This window comes from Onychomys torridus, chromosome 10 (assembly GCF_903995425.1).
Source record: "Onychomys torridus chromosome 10, mOncTor1.1, whole genome shotgun sequence".
Classification (NCBI taxonomy): domain Eukaryota; kingdom Metazoa; phylum Chordata; class Mammalia; order Rodentia; family Cricetidae; genus Onychomys; species Onychomys torridus.
Window position 1 is genome coordinate 2,101,705 of NC_050452.1, and position 15,032 is coordinate 2,116,736.

The following is a 15,032-nucleotide window of genomic DNA, read 5'->3' on the forward strand; positions in this document are numbered from 1 at the left end:
TCCAAGATAGGGTTTCTCTGTGTAGCTTTGTGCCTTTCCTGGAACTTGCTTTGGAGACCAGGCTGGCCTTGAACTCACAAAGATCCACCTGCCTCTGCCTTCTGAGTGCTGGGATTAAAGACAAGCACCACCACTCCCTGGCCAATTAAGATAGCTTAAAGGGAGAAATTAGTTAAAAGAGAATATTCTCCCACATTAGAAAATGGGAAACATTTTTACAATGGAAGGAATTTGGTCTCTGTTTGATAACACATTAGGCAGTCTGAAAATGGAATATGATGGGATGTATATAACATCAATTATGAATATTATTTGTTTGATCATTTTTATTTTAGCATTAAAAAGGTTGGTCATTTTGAGTGCCAAGATAAAAGCTTTAGGAAAACCTGTTAAAGAGAAATTCAGACCCAGACAGAAGAATTTAAAGGTGAACCAATCTCAGCATTTAATTATATGGTTACAGAGAAACAGCCTAAGGTTATGAGACAGCAAACATAATCTACGCAGTAACCTTATAGGAACTGGCAAATGCTTAATGGTGTGGATGAGCTAATTAGACTCCAGTGAAAATGTTAGATTTGAGGATATTTAAAGAAGCTATAGTATCATATGGTATGCATTCTGTATTTGTAAAGCAGATGTTAAACTTGTGGTCAAATTGTAATAGAATTATCCCTCAGGACTGGAAAGATTTGATTACAGCAGTCATAGAGGCTGGGCCACAGTTACAGTGGAGAACCTGGTGGAAAGAGGAGGCTAAAACTATATAACAACATAGGCCTAGAGGTGTGGAAATGTCCTAAGATCAACTTCTTCGAGAAGGATTACACTGATATACAAAGACAATGTTTATATGACAACAAAACCCTAATTCTATGGAACATTGAAGGCGTGAATGGGTGGGACATAATTGAGGAGCAGGGAAGAAAATTAAGTCATTTATGGAAATTATATAGGGCCAAAAGAAACCTTCATGGATTTCTTACAAAGGCTGTTTTCAGCAGTAAATAGAATGATATCAAATTTAGAAGCTAGATAGATAATAATTGAACCTCTAGATTTTGAGATTGCCAATGCAGCATACCAAAGGGTAATCAGGCCATTAAAGGTGAGATCACAACCCTTGGATGATTGGATCAGAGACGCAATCAATATTGCATCTCATGACCATGATGATACATGGATAGGATAGGTGATTTCAAGAGGTATGAAGAAAAATAATGTCAGATGCTTTAATTGTGATAAACAAGGCCACCTAAAAAGGGACTGTAAACAGGGCATTCCTAGAAACAATGTTTCTTCAAGGATCAATGGCAACAGAATGCCACTCCCACCTGGATTATGCAGAAGTTGTGATAAAGGTAAAATTGGACAAACGTAGATCAAAAAGGGACAAAGTAAACCTTTGCCTTTGCCATCAGGAAACTCACTGAGGGGCCTCTCACAGGCCTTCATGGCAAATTCAGTTCAGTCCTTTTCTGCCATCATAGAAGAAACCCTTTCTCAGAGAAATTAAATAACCAAATGCATATTGGAATAAACCAGACTGCTCAGGGTGATAGATCAGCTATAGCAGAGAGAACAGGAAATTGAGGAGAAACCATAAAGTGAATTTTTAGCAAATTTCTATAAATGAACAAAGACCAAAATTAAAAATACAAATAAATGATGCTTTCTTGGAGGATCTTGTAGACATAGGTGCAGATGTCACAATAAATGCACCAGAATCTTGTCATCCAAATTGGCCTCTTCAGGAGGTAAATGTTCAACTGTTAGGGATTGGAACATTATCTCAAGTGAAACAGAGTGTAAGATGGGTTGAATGTATAGGGCCAGAAGGACAGAGAGGAAAATTCAAGCCATATATGGCTAATATAGCTATGAATTTATGGGGCTGTGATCTGTTACAGCAATGGAATACCTAGATTAACATTTCTCCAACCTCAGAAACAAACCATAAACTTACATATGTTTCTGAGATAAATATTAGGAGATATGATAAAGAACAGTCATTGACCATCCAGATTTGTGATGATATTGTGTCCCCCAATATATGCACTCTAATAAACTTATCTGGGGTCATAGAACAGAACAACCATTAGATAGACACAGAGGCCAGAAAATGGTGGCACATACACCTTTAATTCTATCACTTGGGAGGCAGAGATCCATCTGGAACTCTGTGAGTTCAAGGCCACACTGGAAACAGCCAGGCATGGTGGCACACACCTTTAATTCCAGGAAGTGATGGTAGGAAGCAGAAAGGTATGTAAGGCACAAGGACCAGGAACTAGAGGCTTTTAAGCTTTTAGGCTTTTAGCAGCAGTTCAACTGAGATCCATTCAGATGATGAATCAGAAGCTTCCAGTTTGAGGAACTAGATCAGCTGAGGAGTTAATGAGGTAAGGTTAGCTGTGGCTTGTTCTATCTTGCTGATCTTTCAGGATTTACCCCATTGCTGGCACTGAGTTTTTTATTAATAAGAATTTATTAATTTATTAATAATTTAAGATGCATGTTACACAGACTGTACAATAACAGGGCACAACAGCTGTTGCTCTTTCAAAGATACCAATAGCTCTACCTTTAAAATGGTTAACAGACAGGGTTGGGGATTTAGCTCAGTGGTAGAGTGCTTGCCTAGCAAGTGGAAGGCCCTGGGTTCGGTCCTCAGCTCCAGTAAAAGAAAAGAAAAAAAGGTTAACAGACAAGCCTGTATGGGTTCAGCAATGGCCTTTAACAACCGAGAAATTGCAGGTTTTAGAAGAGTTGATACAAGAGCAGTTAAATGCTCAGCAAACCGAAGAATCAAACAGCCCTTGGAATTCTCCTGTATTTGTTATTGAAAAGAAATCTGGTAAGTGGAGAATGGTAACAGACCTAAGAGCAATTAACAAGGTAATTCAGCCAATGGGCTCTCTACAATCTGGAATTCCTTTGCCTACTCTGTTACCTGAAGGATGGCTTTTTACAGTTATCGATTTAAAAGACTGTTTCTTCTCTCAATACCCTTACAAGATAAAGACAGAGAAAGACTTGCCTTCATGGTGCTTACTTATAATAATTGTCAGCCAGCTAAGAGATATCAATGGAGTGTTCTCCCACAGGGAATGTTAAATAGCCCAACCCTGTGCCAATATTTTGCGTGACAGCTGTTGGAAGTAATATGTAAACAATTTCCTGAATCTATAGTTTATCATTATTTTACTAGCTGATTCAAATGCAGATACTTTAGAAAGAATGAAGAAGTAAAGACAATTTTGCCTTATTGGGGATTACAATTTGCTCCTGAAAAGATACTAAAGGGAGATTCTATTAATTATTTAGGATATAAAATAGTTTCTGGTTTTCAGTATGCCAAAAGTCTTACATATTGAGACTGCAGAATTTATCCCTGATGAGTCAGAATTAACTTCATTTTATTCAGTTATAAGTTATGATCAGGAATAGGAAGCATCCCTTATATATAACTTATTTCTGATCCCATACATGTATGCCAGGAACTCTAGCACAAGGTAATGATGAGATCAATAAACTTTTGATAGGAAATGTGCTGGATGCTTCAGAATTTCATAAAAAAATTATGTCAATAGTAACGGCTTAAAAAAAATATTTTCCATAACCTTGCAACAAGCCAAGGAAATTATAAGGAAATATCCTATTTGTTGTTTTTACAACCAGACTCTACCACCAGCAGGATATAACCCAAAAGGTACTCAGAGGAATAAAATCTGGCAGATGGATGTGTTTCTTTTTGCAGAATTTGGAAAACTGACATATGTATACCATACCATTGATACCTATTCAGGATTTCAGTGGGCAACTGCTCTGAGTTTTGAAAAGCTGATTCTGTAATCACACATTTGCTAGAAGTTATGACTATCATGGATATACCTCTACAAATGAAAACTGACAATGCTTCAGCACATGTCTCTGGTAAAATGAAACAGTTTTTTGCTTATTACAATAAAAAGCATATTACAGGTATATTACAAAATCATTCAGGTCAAGCAGCTATAGAAAGATCAAATTGAACTCTAAAGGATATGCTAAATAAACAGAAAGGGGTAACAAATACCCACAGAAATAGATTAAATAATGCTCTATTAACTTTGAATTTTCTCAATGCTAATGAGAAAGGAACAACAGCTGCAGAGAGGCATTCAATAATAGGAAAAAAAACTTCAGAATTAAATCAGCCTATATACTTTAAGGATGTGCAGACCTCAGAATGGAAACCAGAAGATGTCTTATGTTGGGGATGAGGTTTTGCTTTTGTTTCTGCAGGAGAAGCTAAGCTATGGATACCATCAAAATTGATAAAGTTTCGATTTGAACAAGAGAGACCTCTTAATTAGAAGAGGTGATATTTCATCAATCAGCATGACCATTCAACTTAAACTAACTTATACCACTAACAAATGCTTTTCATTTAATCAGATATAACTTGCCAAAGGGGAACCTCCCCAAAGTTAGGGTTGGGAAAGGGTTTTTGTTTTTGTCCAGAACACTGGACAAATGAGATATCTGAAGAAAAAGGACAAATCATCCAGAAAAAAATGTCCCAAGGAAAAGAGTAAATTGGCCTATTGGTATGTCAAATATAAAATTTTGTAAGTCTTCCTAAATGTTCGTTTCTGCTGTTCTCTACAGACACATAACACAAATGGTCTTTATGTAGTCCCAGTTCAATTAAAAATTAAAGCTGGATTTGGAGTTGGAAAGTGGCTCTCTTCTTCTCTAAACCCAAGCATATTGTTAAAAGGAAAATGCAAAAATCTCCGTATTATGTCAGAAGTGCCATCTAGTATGGGACAGAAGAAAACCAAAAAAATTAAGAGACTATTCTATTGCCACTAATCTCATAATTATTTGGTTCTATTTTGATTCTTTAAACTTTTCTTAAGGTATGAATTTTATATCAAAATTTATAAGATTAACATATATTTTAACCTTTGTCATGATATTAATGATCATATAGAGTACTAATTCTAGAAAAAAGGCTTCATCTAGCTGCCTGCACATGTTTTTGTGCTTTAGTCTCTATCAGTTTTCTTCAGGGAATCACAAACAGGCCTAACAGCAAATTTGAAGTCTCCAGAAAGATGATAGGGCCCCACAATGACAATTCCACATGGACAATAATAATACCACTAAGCTGACAAACATCACCCAAAGATCAGCTTTGGACTACAAACTGCTCAGGACATGATCCAGCTGAGATGATCCAGCTTCACAGATTACTTGAGCAAGCCCTGCACTTTCATATTATGCAGAGACTGGACAACAGATGATGTAGCTACCTCCCCCAGGACTTGACAATTAACTCAAAATTTTTCTTTTGATGATCCCCTAAAAATGCCTTTGCCTTCAAACAGCATGAAGTAATTTTAAGAACATGATGCTCACATTTCCAATAGGTGGGGTAGGTGGTTTTTGGTCTTTCTATGGGTTTTGGATAATTGTCATTGTTTAGGGTGGTTGGTTACAAGTTGTTATTGTTAATGGTCAGGAAAAAAGGCTAAACAAAGGAGCTTAGATTTAAGGCTCTTGTTTGAAACAAAAAAGAAAAGCAAAAGGAGGGTATAGATAAGAGGTAGATTATTGAATCTACTCTGAAAAAAGATATAGAAATGATAGAATAAAGGGTAGATTATTGAATCTACTCTGAAAAGAAAAAAGAGAGAATGTAGATATGATATAGATTAAAAGGTATATTATTGAATCTACTTTTAAAAGGCAGCTACTAGTTTTAAATATTTTATACTGGATTGGATTTTTGTATGTTATATACAAATTATGTATATTGATATGAATTTGAGATTGATTTTGTTAGAAAATGTTGTACATGTATTTTTAATCTTGTTCAAGATATTGTACCTCTATAGTTCAGTTAACAATGAAATGCAATTTGCTAATCCTTGAAAGTTATTATTACTATTAGGATATAAAGAAATGAAAGTTAGTAGTTAGTCATTACAATTGAACTTGTAGTCATATTAGGTATGTTTTCAAGCTCAAGCAGAGATATATTTTAGATATACAGGTCATCTTCAAACCCTTCAGGGATCTACAGAATATAGCATTTAAGATGATTTAATAACACAGATTTTTTTTTTTTTGACTATGAGACATGTCTGCTCCTGTCAGCAGCAATGTACTTCAGAGAAAATGATGGGCATTGAAGAAACTCCTTAAGAGTTTACTTTCATTGTGGTATGAGCTAGCCCCTTATATTGACTTCTGACAGTATGCTGTTCAAAATGGACAAGCAGGACACAAAAGAAAGGGCTGCTGATTCTTGCCAAGACAAGGTAGGAAGGCTATTTAGAAAATCCTGCTTTACAGATGAGTCTATCAAATATGCTAAGCCTATAGGCCAAAGAGTGGATGCCCCAAAATTGCAGAGGAACCTCAGGTGACTGTCCAGGCAGCTGGCTGTTTCTGTCATAACTCACATTTTTTGGAAGTCACTTGTTTGCACTTCCTGTTTTACTAGGTAATATTATTTCCTTCTTGGTCTTTGAGGGAGCTGAAGATTAGATAGTTATAGTTTTCCTTGTTTAGAAATTCAGAAAAGAAACTCACTAAGAGGTATTAAGTGTATAAATTTGAAAGATATCAAACAATAGTTTTCAGTTGGTAATATAAATTAGGATAGAAAATGAATTAGGTACATTTTGGATTCATCAAAGTAAGATAGATAATGAAGTATTTTCTCTGTTGATGTATTTATTGCCTGTATATATTATATATAGTTATTGTACTTATTGTATATAGTTTTTCTTATATTAGTTATAACTTTAAAATTTTTTAAATTTTAGACAAAAAAGGGGAAAGAAATGTGGTGATGTATTGTGTCCCCAATATATTGTGCACCCTAATAAAGGTTATCTGCGTTTGAGAGGAAAAAGCCAGCCACTATAGTAAACATAGAGGTCAGGCAATGGTAGCACAGGCCTTTAATCCTATTACTCAGAAGGCAGAGATCCATCTGGTTATCTGTGAGTTCAAGGCTACACTGGGAACAGAGCCAGTTGGTACGTACCTTTTATCCCAGCACTAACCATAAAGGTCTGGAGGTTTGTACAGACAGACAGGAAGTGACAGAGCTGGGCAGGAAGAGAAAGTGATGTGGCTTGGCAGAGAGAGGAAGTGAGATGGCAGAACAGAAAGGCATATAGGCATGGGTCTACAGGATGGAGGATCTCCAAGTAGTAAGAGTGTGGCTGGCTTCTTTCTGCTTTTCTGGTCTCTCAGTTTTAACCCCAATATTTGGCTCTGGGTTTTTTTTTTTTTTATTAATAAGACCATTTAGCACTTCATCTTACATTAATGTCCTTATAAGAGGAGGTGTGGCTTCAAATACAAAGCAACCAAATGTTTCAGATGTGGCTTTGTAGTCATGATTCTTAGGAGGAGCCAGCCTGACTGTCTTAGAGATTTGAGGCAACATGTGGTCCTTGACGCTAGGGGGCATTTCTGGTGCTGGTGTGGGAAATCTTAGAACCCCGAGCCTGAGTTGAGTCTTCTGTACAAAGCTGATCCCAGAGTACAGCTCATCACAATGAATGCTGTCTATTTTCAGGGACAGTTGGCAGAGTGGAGCCTTGCCATCAATGTGAGGCAAACTTCTGACCTTATAAGCACTGGATGTCCAATGGCTGAGGTCAGTGACTTACATATGGAAAATCTGATAAAAATTGACAGGATATTCCCAAGAGAGAGTGAGTTCATTGCAGGCTCTCACATATGGGATCTGATAAGATGTTGTATTCTCAAAGGGAGGAGAAACTACACTCCAAAACAAAAACACCATCTCCAAAACTATGCAAGTATTTGGAATCATTTCAAAAGTGTGTAACAGTCACAAATAACACATGACAAGTGTGTATATATGCATGAATGCCAATTGCATTACATTTCATAAAGATTATATACATAATGGGCACCTTGTTGTACTATCCAGAATATAGATGACATTTCTGGATCAGCCCAGAAAGAGAACTTCCTTGGTTTAGATGTTGGGGGATAAAGTATCATGCAGTGGAAGCTTGGCCCTCAAGTTGGCAGTACTGGGAGATGGTATGAAACATTTAAGAGATGGGCTCTAGTGACAAGTCTTCAGGTCAACTGGGGTTGTGCTTTTGGGAAGAACTGTGGGACTCTGGCTTCTCCCCACTTTTCTGTTTTGAGATGTGTTTCTCCTCACATGTACTCCTATGGTGACATAATGCAGGTAAGAAGGCTTTTTCTGGAGCCAAGCCATTGCCAGTGTGATGTCCCTGAACTTACAAAACTGTGCTGTTAAGAAACTTCTTGTCTTTATAGGGTCACCCTGTCTCATGTGTTTTATTAGTAATGAAGATGTGTGTTCATCTTCACATCAGTGTAAAGCAAATGCATATAACATTGTGCTTCCTTGCTTTTTACAAATAGGAAACAGAAACAGCTCTTCCTTATTGTGTGGGTTCATTAAGAGGGCTGTGACTAGATACTTCTGCTGGTTTGCAGTTTCCATTTGGAAGGAAATCCTAACAGTGGCTAGGACTATTTCCTTGTTTTTTGTTACCCAGCCTTGCTGGTATAGACAGAAGGCGTAGTTTTTGTTCTGGGGCTCTGGACTTTTGGCTAACTGAAAGCCTCCACCTTAAGGCAGAGGGGCAGCAGGTATTACCTGGATCATTCTAGCTGCTCTTTTTGAAAGATGAAGGGTAATTAAAATAGGCCTTTTTTTGTGTGTCTTGTTATGACAATTTTCTTCATCTCAATAAAAGAGAATATGAGAAAGGCATTTCTCCCATTGTGGGGATTGGCCTATTTCCCAGGTTTCATAACAGCTGGATGCAATATCTAGACCCTCTTGGTACTCTCTGTGCCAGGGTGCTGCCAATCACCACTTTGGTGGTTGCTTTGTTACTTCTTGAACTGGTTTGCTGGCACCAGTAGTTGCCATTCTTTCCTACACTTGTATTTCCCTGCTGATCACAGGCTCATGCTTTCATGCCTTGTCACACACTGTTTCAGAGAAAGTCTTACAGCTTTGCAATAACCAGAGTCCTCTGAAAATAGACTTTAATCAGTGTTTGTACTTGTGTTGGTTTCTAACAAAATGAACAACATTGGACTGCTGTTTAAACATTCACCTTTGGTTAACTGTTTTTAGGATAGTAAGTTGTTGTTCTCTTTGACAAAACAAAACAGTTCTTTTGAGTAAGCATGAATGAACAGCAATTGAGCACAAGTCCTCTTTGCCAACCCTGCATTGCATGCTCAGTCAAATGAGCTTAGATGATTACAGTTCAGAGTAACTGTGTTTGACAGTTGTAATTAATGTGCATTGAAATCTGGAAGAGACTTTGGGAGTTGTTCTGGATTGATGATGCTAGAGGGAATTTCAGATGACATTAACATTTTCTTTTCTTCCTTAAATTTGCTGTTTTCTTAACAGAATAATGACATCTTTTAACTGATTTTTAGGGTAGGCTCACTTCAAAGTTTGCCAAGGGAGAATGTGAAAATTATTCTCCATCCATTTTTCTCTGGTTCCATTTGACATTTTACCCAAGGAATGGCCAGGAGGGAAGGAAACCATGTATTTGGATTTTGGCAAGTTGTGTAAAATGATAACATTGATCGGGACCTAAGTAGTCTTGGAGTAACTTAAGTTTTTGTGTTAAAATGCACTCACTGTATCTGGGACATGAATAAAACAGGCTGCTCAGCAGACAGACAGAGCTGCTGGTAGCAGGTGAACTATTGTGTAAGGGTCTGAGAGTTGCTGAAAAAGACCCCAGACCCAAATAGTATGTAAAAGCAAAGAGCATTTATTCCAGCATACAGGGGTCTACCATTTGTACAAAATGGTGACCCCAAAAGGAGCAAGCAAGTCCCTTTTAAGCTCAGCTAGGGGAATTCTTGGAACAGTTAGATCATCTAAACATAATTGGTAGATACATTAGTACAATTTTAATTGGCTGTGGTTATAATTTTACCATTTTTGGGACATACTTTGGCAAGACAGGATATGATTTAGGGAGGTTATAGGAACTGTCCTTTTAGTCACTGCCTTGAGGTACTGTGGGGGCTGGCTCAGGCCTGATACATGCTATCTCCCTCGTTATCCTTTTAGGAAACTGAAACTTAGGCCCAATTGTAAAACTGGGAAAATTCAGACCTTTCAATTGTATACAAAGGTGCCTAGTTTTTCCTCTCTCCCTTAACCTTCATTACACTTCTATGTCTTCTGTGACTTGTTATCTTTTAAAGAGATGGTATTCAAGGTTATGTGGTATTTTCTGAAATGCTTGTATTTAAAGTAAAACTTCTCTTTGTGGTTATTTATTGATATCATTTATAAAAACAAGACTTGTTACAGGCTGTGATATGGCTCAGTAGGTAAAGGTGCTTGCTGCCAAGATTTGACCAGAGTTCTAGCCTCAGGTCCTCAAATGCTGGTCAGGGCACATATGCAAACCACACTTTCCCCCATTGGGTGACAAGACTCTTACTGAGGAGACAAAATACACATGTCTACTCACTCCATATAGGGAGCCCATGACAGATCAACATATGGTTACCACCAAAGTCCTACTTGGTGAACAAATGACTATTATCAGGTTACTTAGAATATAGATGAGGAGTTACCTATATGAGCAGAAATGACTTGAGAGCTTGTGTCACCAAGTTCTGCCCCAGCATGAGTGACAGCTCAGTGAAAGCTAGGAATCTGGAGCACATTGCACAGCCTGCAGGCAGCTCAACAGGGTAGAGAGTGTTCTTTGCAAGTGACTATGTTTACCTAAACCTCCTCCAGGCAGCTGGGGTATTTTTTGCTTCTTCCAGGCAGCTGTGGTCTGGTCTCAGAATCAAGCTGCTCTGCTCATCTGAGAGTAATAAAGACTCTCATCAGTCTTTATTGTTCATTCTCAGGGGGCATAGGGAGTCTGATTAGTTTGAGGAACTTCCTGAAGCTATTCTGAGTTGTTTACCTTCAAGATTAAGGAGCTTCCCTGCAGGATAGATTGTTTCAATCTTGTAGAATACTGCTACACAAATACCCACAACCATACTCCACAAATAACAAATAAATATTGTTGGTTGTAGTGAGATGGCTTGACAATGTGTGTAGTTGCCAGGTGTTTTGAATGTTCTGCACTTAGCTGTGATGGGGGAAGATCTTTTGCTCTACCCCTTGGCATTTCTATAAAAAGCCTTTTAGTAAAGACAGAAGGGGCCAGTGAGTTTTGACCCAGGCCCTCCTGAGGCTATCCTGTGTTTCTATCTGTCTCTCTCCTCTATATTTCTATCTAAGTATTTCTCACTTCTCCCTGATCAAGAGTATGGGGGGTGGGGATGGGAGCAGGTCCCCCACAGTTAGTTGTTTTTGCTCTTTTGCTCTTAGCTCTTTGGGGAGGGGCACCACCCAGTTTCCAAATAAATCACACACAGATACTTATTCTTATTTATAAATGCCTGGCCTTAGCTTGGCTTGTTTGTAGCCAGCTTTTCTTAATTTTAATTATCCTATTGTAGGAGACTTTCTCCCACTTTTTCTCCCAAGGTACTCTTGAGGAAGGAGAAGTGAGAAATATTTAGATAGAAATATAGAGGTAGAGAGACAGAAAGAAACATAGGATAGCCTTGAGAGGGCCTGGGTCACAACCCATCAGACCCTTCTGTCTCTTCTAAAGGGCTATGTATATAAATGCCAAGGGGTGGAGCAAAAGACCCCCCCACCCAGCACAGCCAAGTGCAGAACATTCCAAATACCTGGTAACCACACACATGGTCAAGCCATCCCCTAATGCAGCCCTGCTGTGTAAAGCAAACTCAGATCTCACTAGAAAACTTCAGTGGACCCCAACATCCCATCTAACTTTTGCCTCTGGGTATTTACCTTTCTCTATTTTTGTGTATCTTTCCTTTCCTTTTTATTCCATGTCTGGCAGGGTGGCTGGCCCCTGATGTCCTTCTCCTTCTTGTTCTCTTGCTCTTTTTTCCTTCCTCCTCCCAGAGTTCTTCTATTTATTCTCTCTGCCTGCCAGCCCCACCTATTCTTCCTCCTGCCTTGCTATTGGCCATTTAGCTATATTAGCTAAATATCAGGGGTTTTAGACAGGCAAAGTAACAAAACTTCACAGAGTTAAACAAATGCAGTATAAACAAATACAACACATCTTTGCACTGTTAAAACAAATGTAACATATCTGAAAATAATATTCTACAACACATTTTTTCCTTTTTGTTTGAATAAAAAGGTTTTAACTTTAACATAGTAAAAATATACACAACAAAAACAATTATCAAGTAAGAATTACATTTATAATATTCAGTCCATTTGTATTTATCAAATTCTGAGAAAATATTCTATTATCAATTCTAAAGTTGTATACCTAATTTACTTTCTATCACGACTAAGGAAAACTGCAACTATAACTATCCAGTCTTCATCTCTATCAAAGGGTGTAACATTACCTAACAACAGAGACATCTTGCTGCCTGGACAGTCACCCAAAGTACCTGTTCAATGTTGGGACACCTATCTTCACTTACAGGCGTAGAGTGTCTGGCAGATTTTTCAGTGAAGTAGGAAATTTGAAGGACTTTCCTGCATTGTATTGGCAATGTTTATCAGTTGCTTTCCTCTGTGTTCTGCAGAATTTCTGGCAGACTCTTCCATGAATCAGGAACCCTGAAGGACCATCACATCTTGTTGTGGCAAAGTTCAGCAGTCACTTTCTTGTGGATCCTGCATGTCCAGTTTATATAGCATACTGTCAAGGAATCAAAGCAAAAGAAGTTTCTTGCCCAAATGGCTAACTTTGCCACAATGAAAGCACAGTCCATAAGGTGTTTCTTTAATGCTCATCTTCTCTGAAGTAAATTGGTGATGCTAGGAGCAGATGTGTCTCATTATCATGAAAAACCTTATGTTATCAAAAACATTTTAAATGCCATGTTCTATAGGTCTTTGAAGTATTTGAAGACCATTTATCCATTTAAAACATATCTATTTAAAACTTAACTAATATATTATAATAGATTAACTACTAACCTCATTTCTTATTCAGACGTTGCATTTTTAAATGAGCTGCATAAGCATAATACCCCAAAGAAGAGTTGAAACATATATACAGTATAGCAAAAGTAATTTTAAATTTGTATCAATAAAAAATCCAGGCCAATGCACATTATCTGAGATTAATAGTTATCTTTTTATCCTATATTCCTATATTCCATAAATATTACAAACAATCATCATATACCACTTAACCAAAAGCCTCCCATACCCCTCATGGGAATGTCGGCAACTTGTTCTCCAACCTTCTTCCTGTTGTCTGTGGATGAAGGCATCCCCAGGGGTCCCTGAGAAAATTTCATGATAATGACCAAATCCTGGGAAGAGCAGCAGTAGTCTTTGCTGATAGATATCACCTGTCAAGTTTCAGGAGGTCTCCCTTGATCAAATCTGATCCATATTATTCCTGAAGGAATCCACAGCCTCTAGTCTCCTGTAGGAACAAAACTCCAAAGATTTTTAAAATTTCCATTTGAAAAATACATTTTTTGACTTATATTTTTAAAGTTAAGGCATTCCTAAAGTCTATAGGTTGGTTCAATTTTGTAGTCCTGCTCATAATTCTGTGTCTCTCAGCAACTGTCTCTTGCACATTAGTCATCAAAAAATTAAAAATCAACATAATAACATACAGTATCCAGACTCCCTGTGTATTTCCCATCTCTATGTGGCTTATTCTTTTTTAAAAAAATTATTTTTATTTATTTATTTATTTTTAGACAGGATTTCTCAATATAGCTTTGGAGCCTGTCCTGGAACTCGCTCTGTAGACCAGGCTGGCCTCGAACTCACAGAGATCCACCTGCCCAAAGAAGATACTTAACATTACAAGAGGGAAATAGTAACTTTAGAGGTAAGAAACATCAATCACCAGGGATGAGAGAGATCCTTAGCAGGTTTTGTGGTGTTTTTTTGTTTTTTTAGCTGAGGATCAAATCCAGGGTCTTGTGCTTGCTAGGCAAGTGCTCTACCACTGAGCTAAATCCCCAACTGGGTTATTTATTATTTTTTTTATATAAGATCTTTAATTGACAGATAATTCACATAATATACAACTTTCCTGTTTGCACAGTTTGATAGACTTTAGTTCAGCATTCTCAGGCCCATGATACCATCACCACTTCCTTTTTTAAAACATCGCTGTCTTCAATTTCTTTCTTTCTTTCATTTTTTTTTTTTGAATGTCCAATGCCATTTATTGAAGGAGGGAGGAAGTCTTAAATACAGGCTTACAGCACAATGGGAGAACCCCAGAGGGTAGAAGTTCGCTTCTGATGTTTTACAATCTTGCATCTAAGCTGTTAATACCCAATATGCAGCATACACAGACAAGGAACTTCCCTTAAGCATTCAGGAGGGTGGGATCTCACAGGGAATTAGCATAGGGAGGATATCAAGGTCAAGGTCAGCAAGCAAGGCAACAGTTACCCAAAACTGGGGCCAGGGCCCTATAGGTCCCCCCCCCCCATTTTACTAAAAAATGAGCTTCTGACTTAGGTTGCATGGGACATCAGCATGTCACCTTACCTATCATGGAGACACCTGTCCAGGCCACACAGGTGCTCTGTCTTAGGTTGGTGAGTGCCCCCAGGAATTACCTGTCTCTGAATACTTATTATCATACAGGCTCATCATGTGAGAGCTACAGAGTTAACTGTTGCCAAAGATCTCTAAATGGTGCTGGGCTTGCAATCTGTGTGTTTGACACAGAAAAGACCAACAGAAGTCTTAATCCACCCATATCTGGTAGGCTAAAGGCAACTGAGCCATTCCCTTCCTTAATGAACCTTACTGCAAACTGGAGTCCTTGTAAGATGGTATCCCAAAAGCAAATGGAACTTGAGTTTGTAAATTTATAACTTTCAAAGCCAATTGAAATGTATATAACTATTGATTTAAATTTGTCATGCCCAATAGAATGAAAAATTAACTAACTGTGGTAGCTACTTTG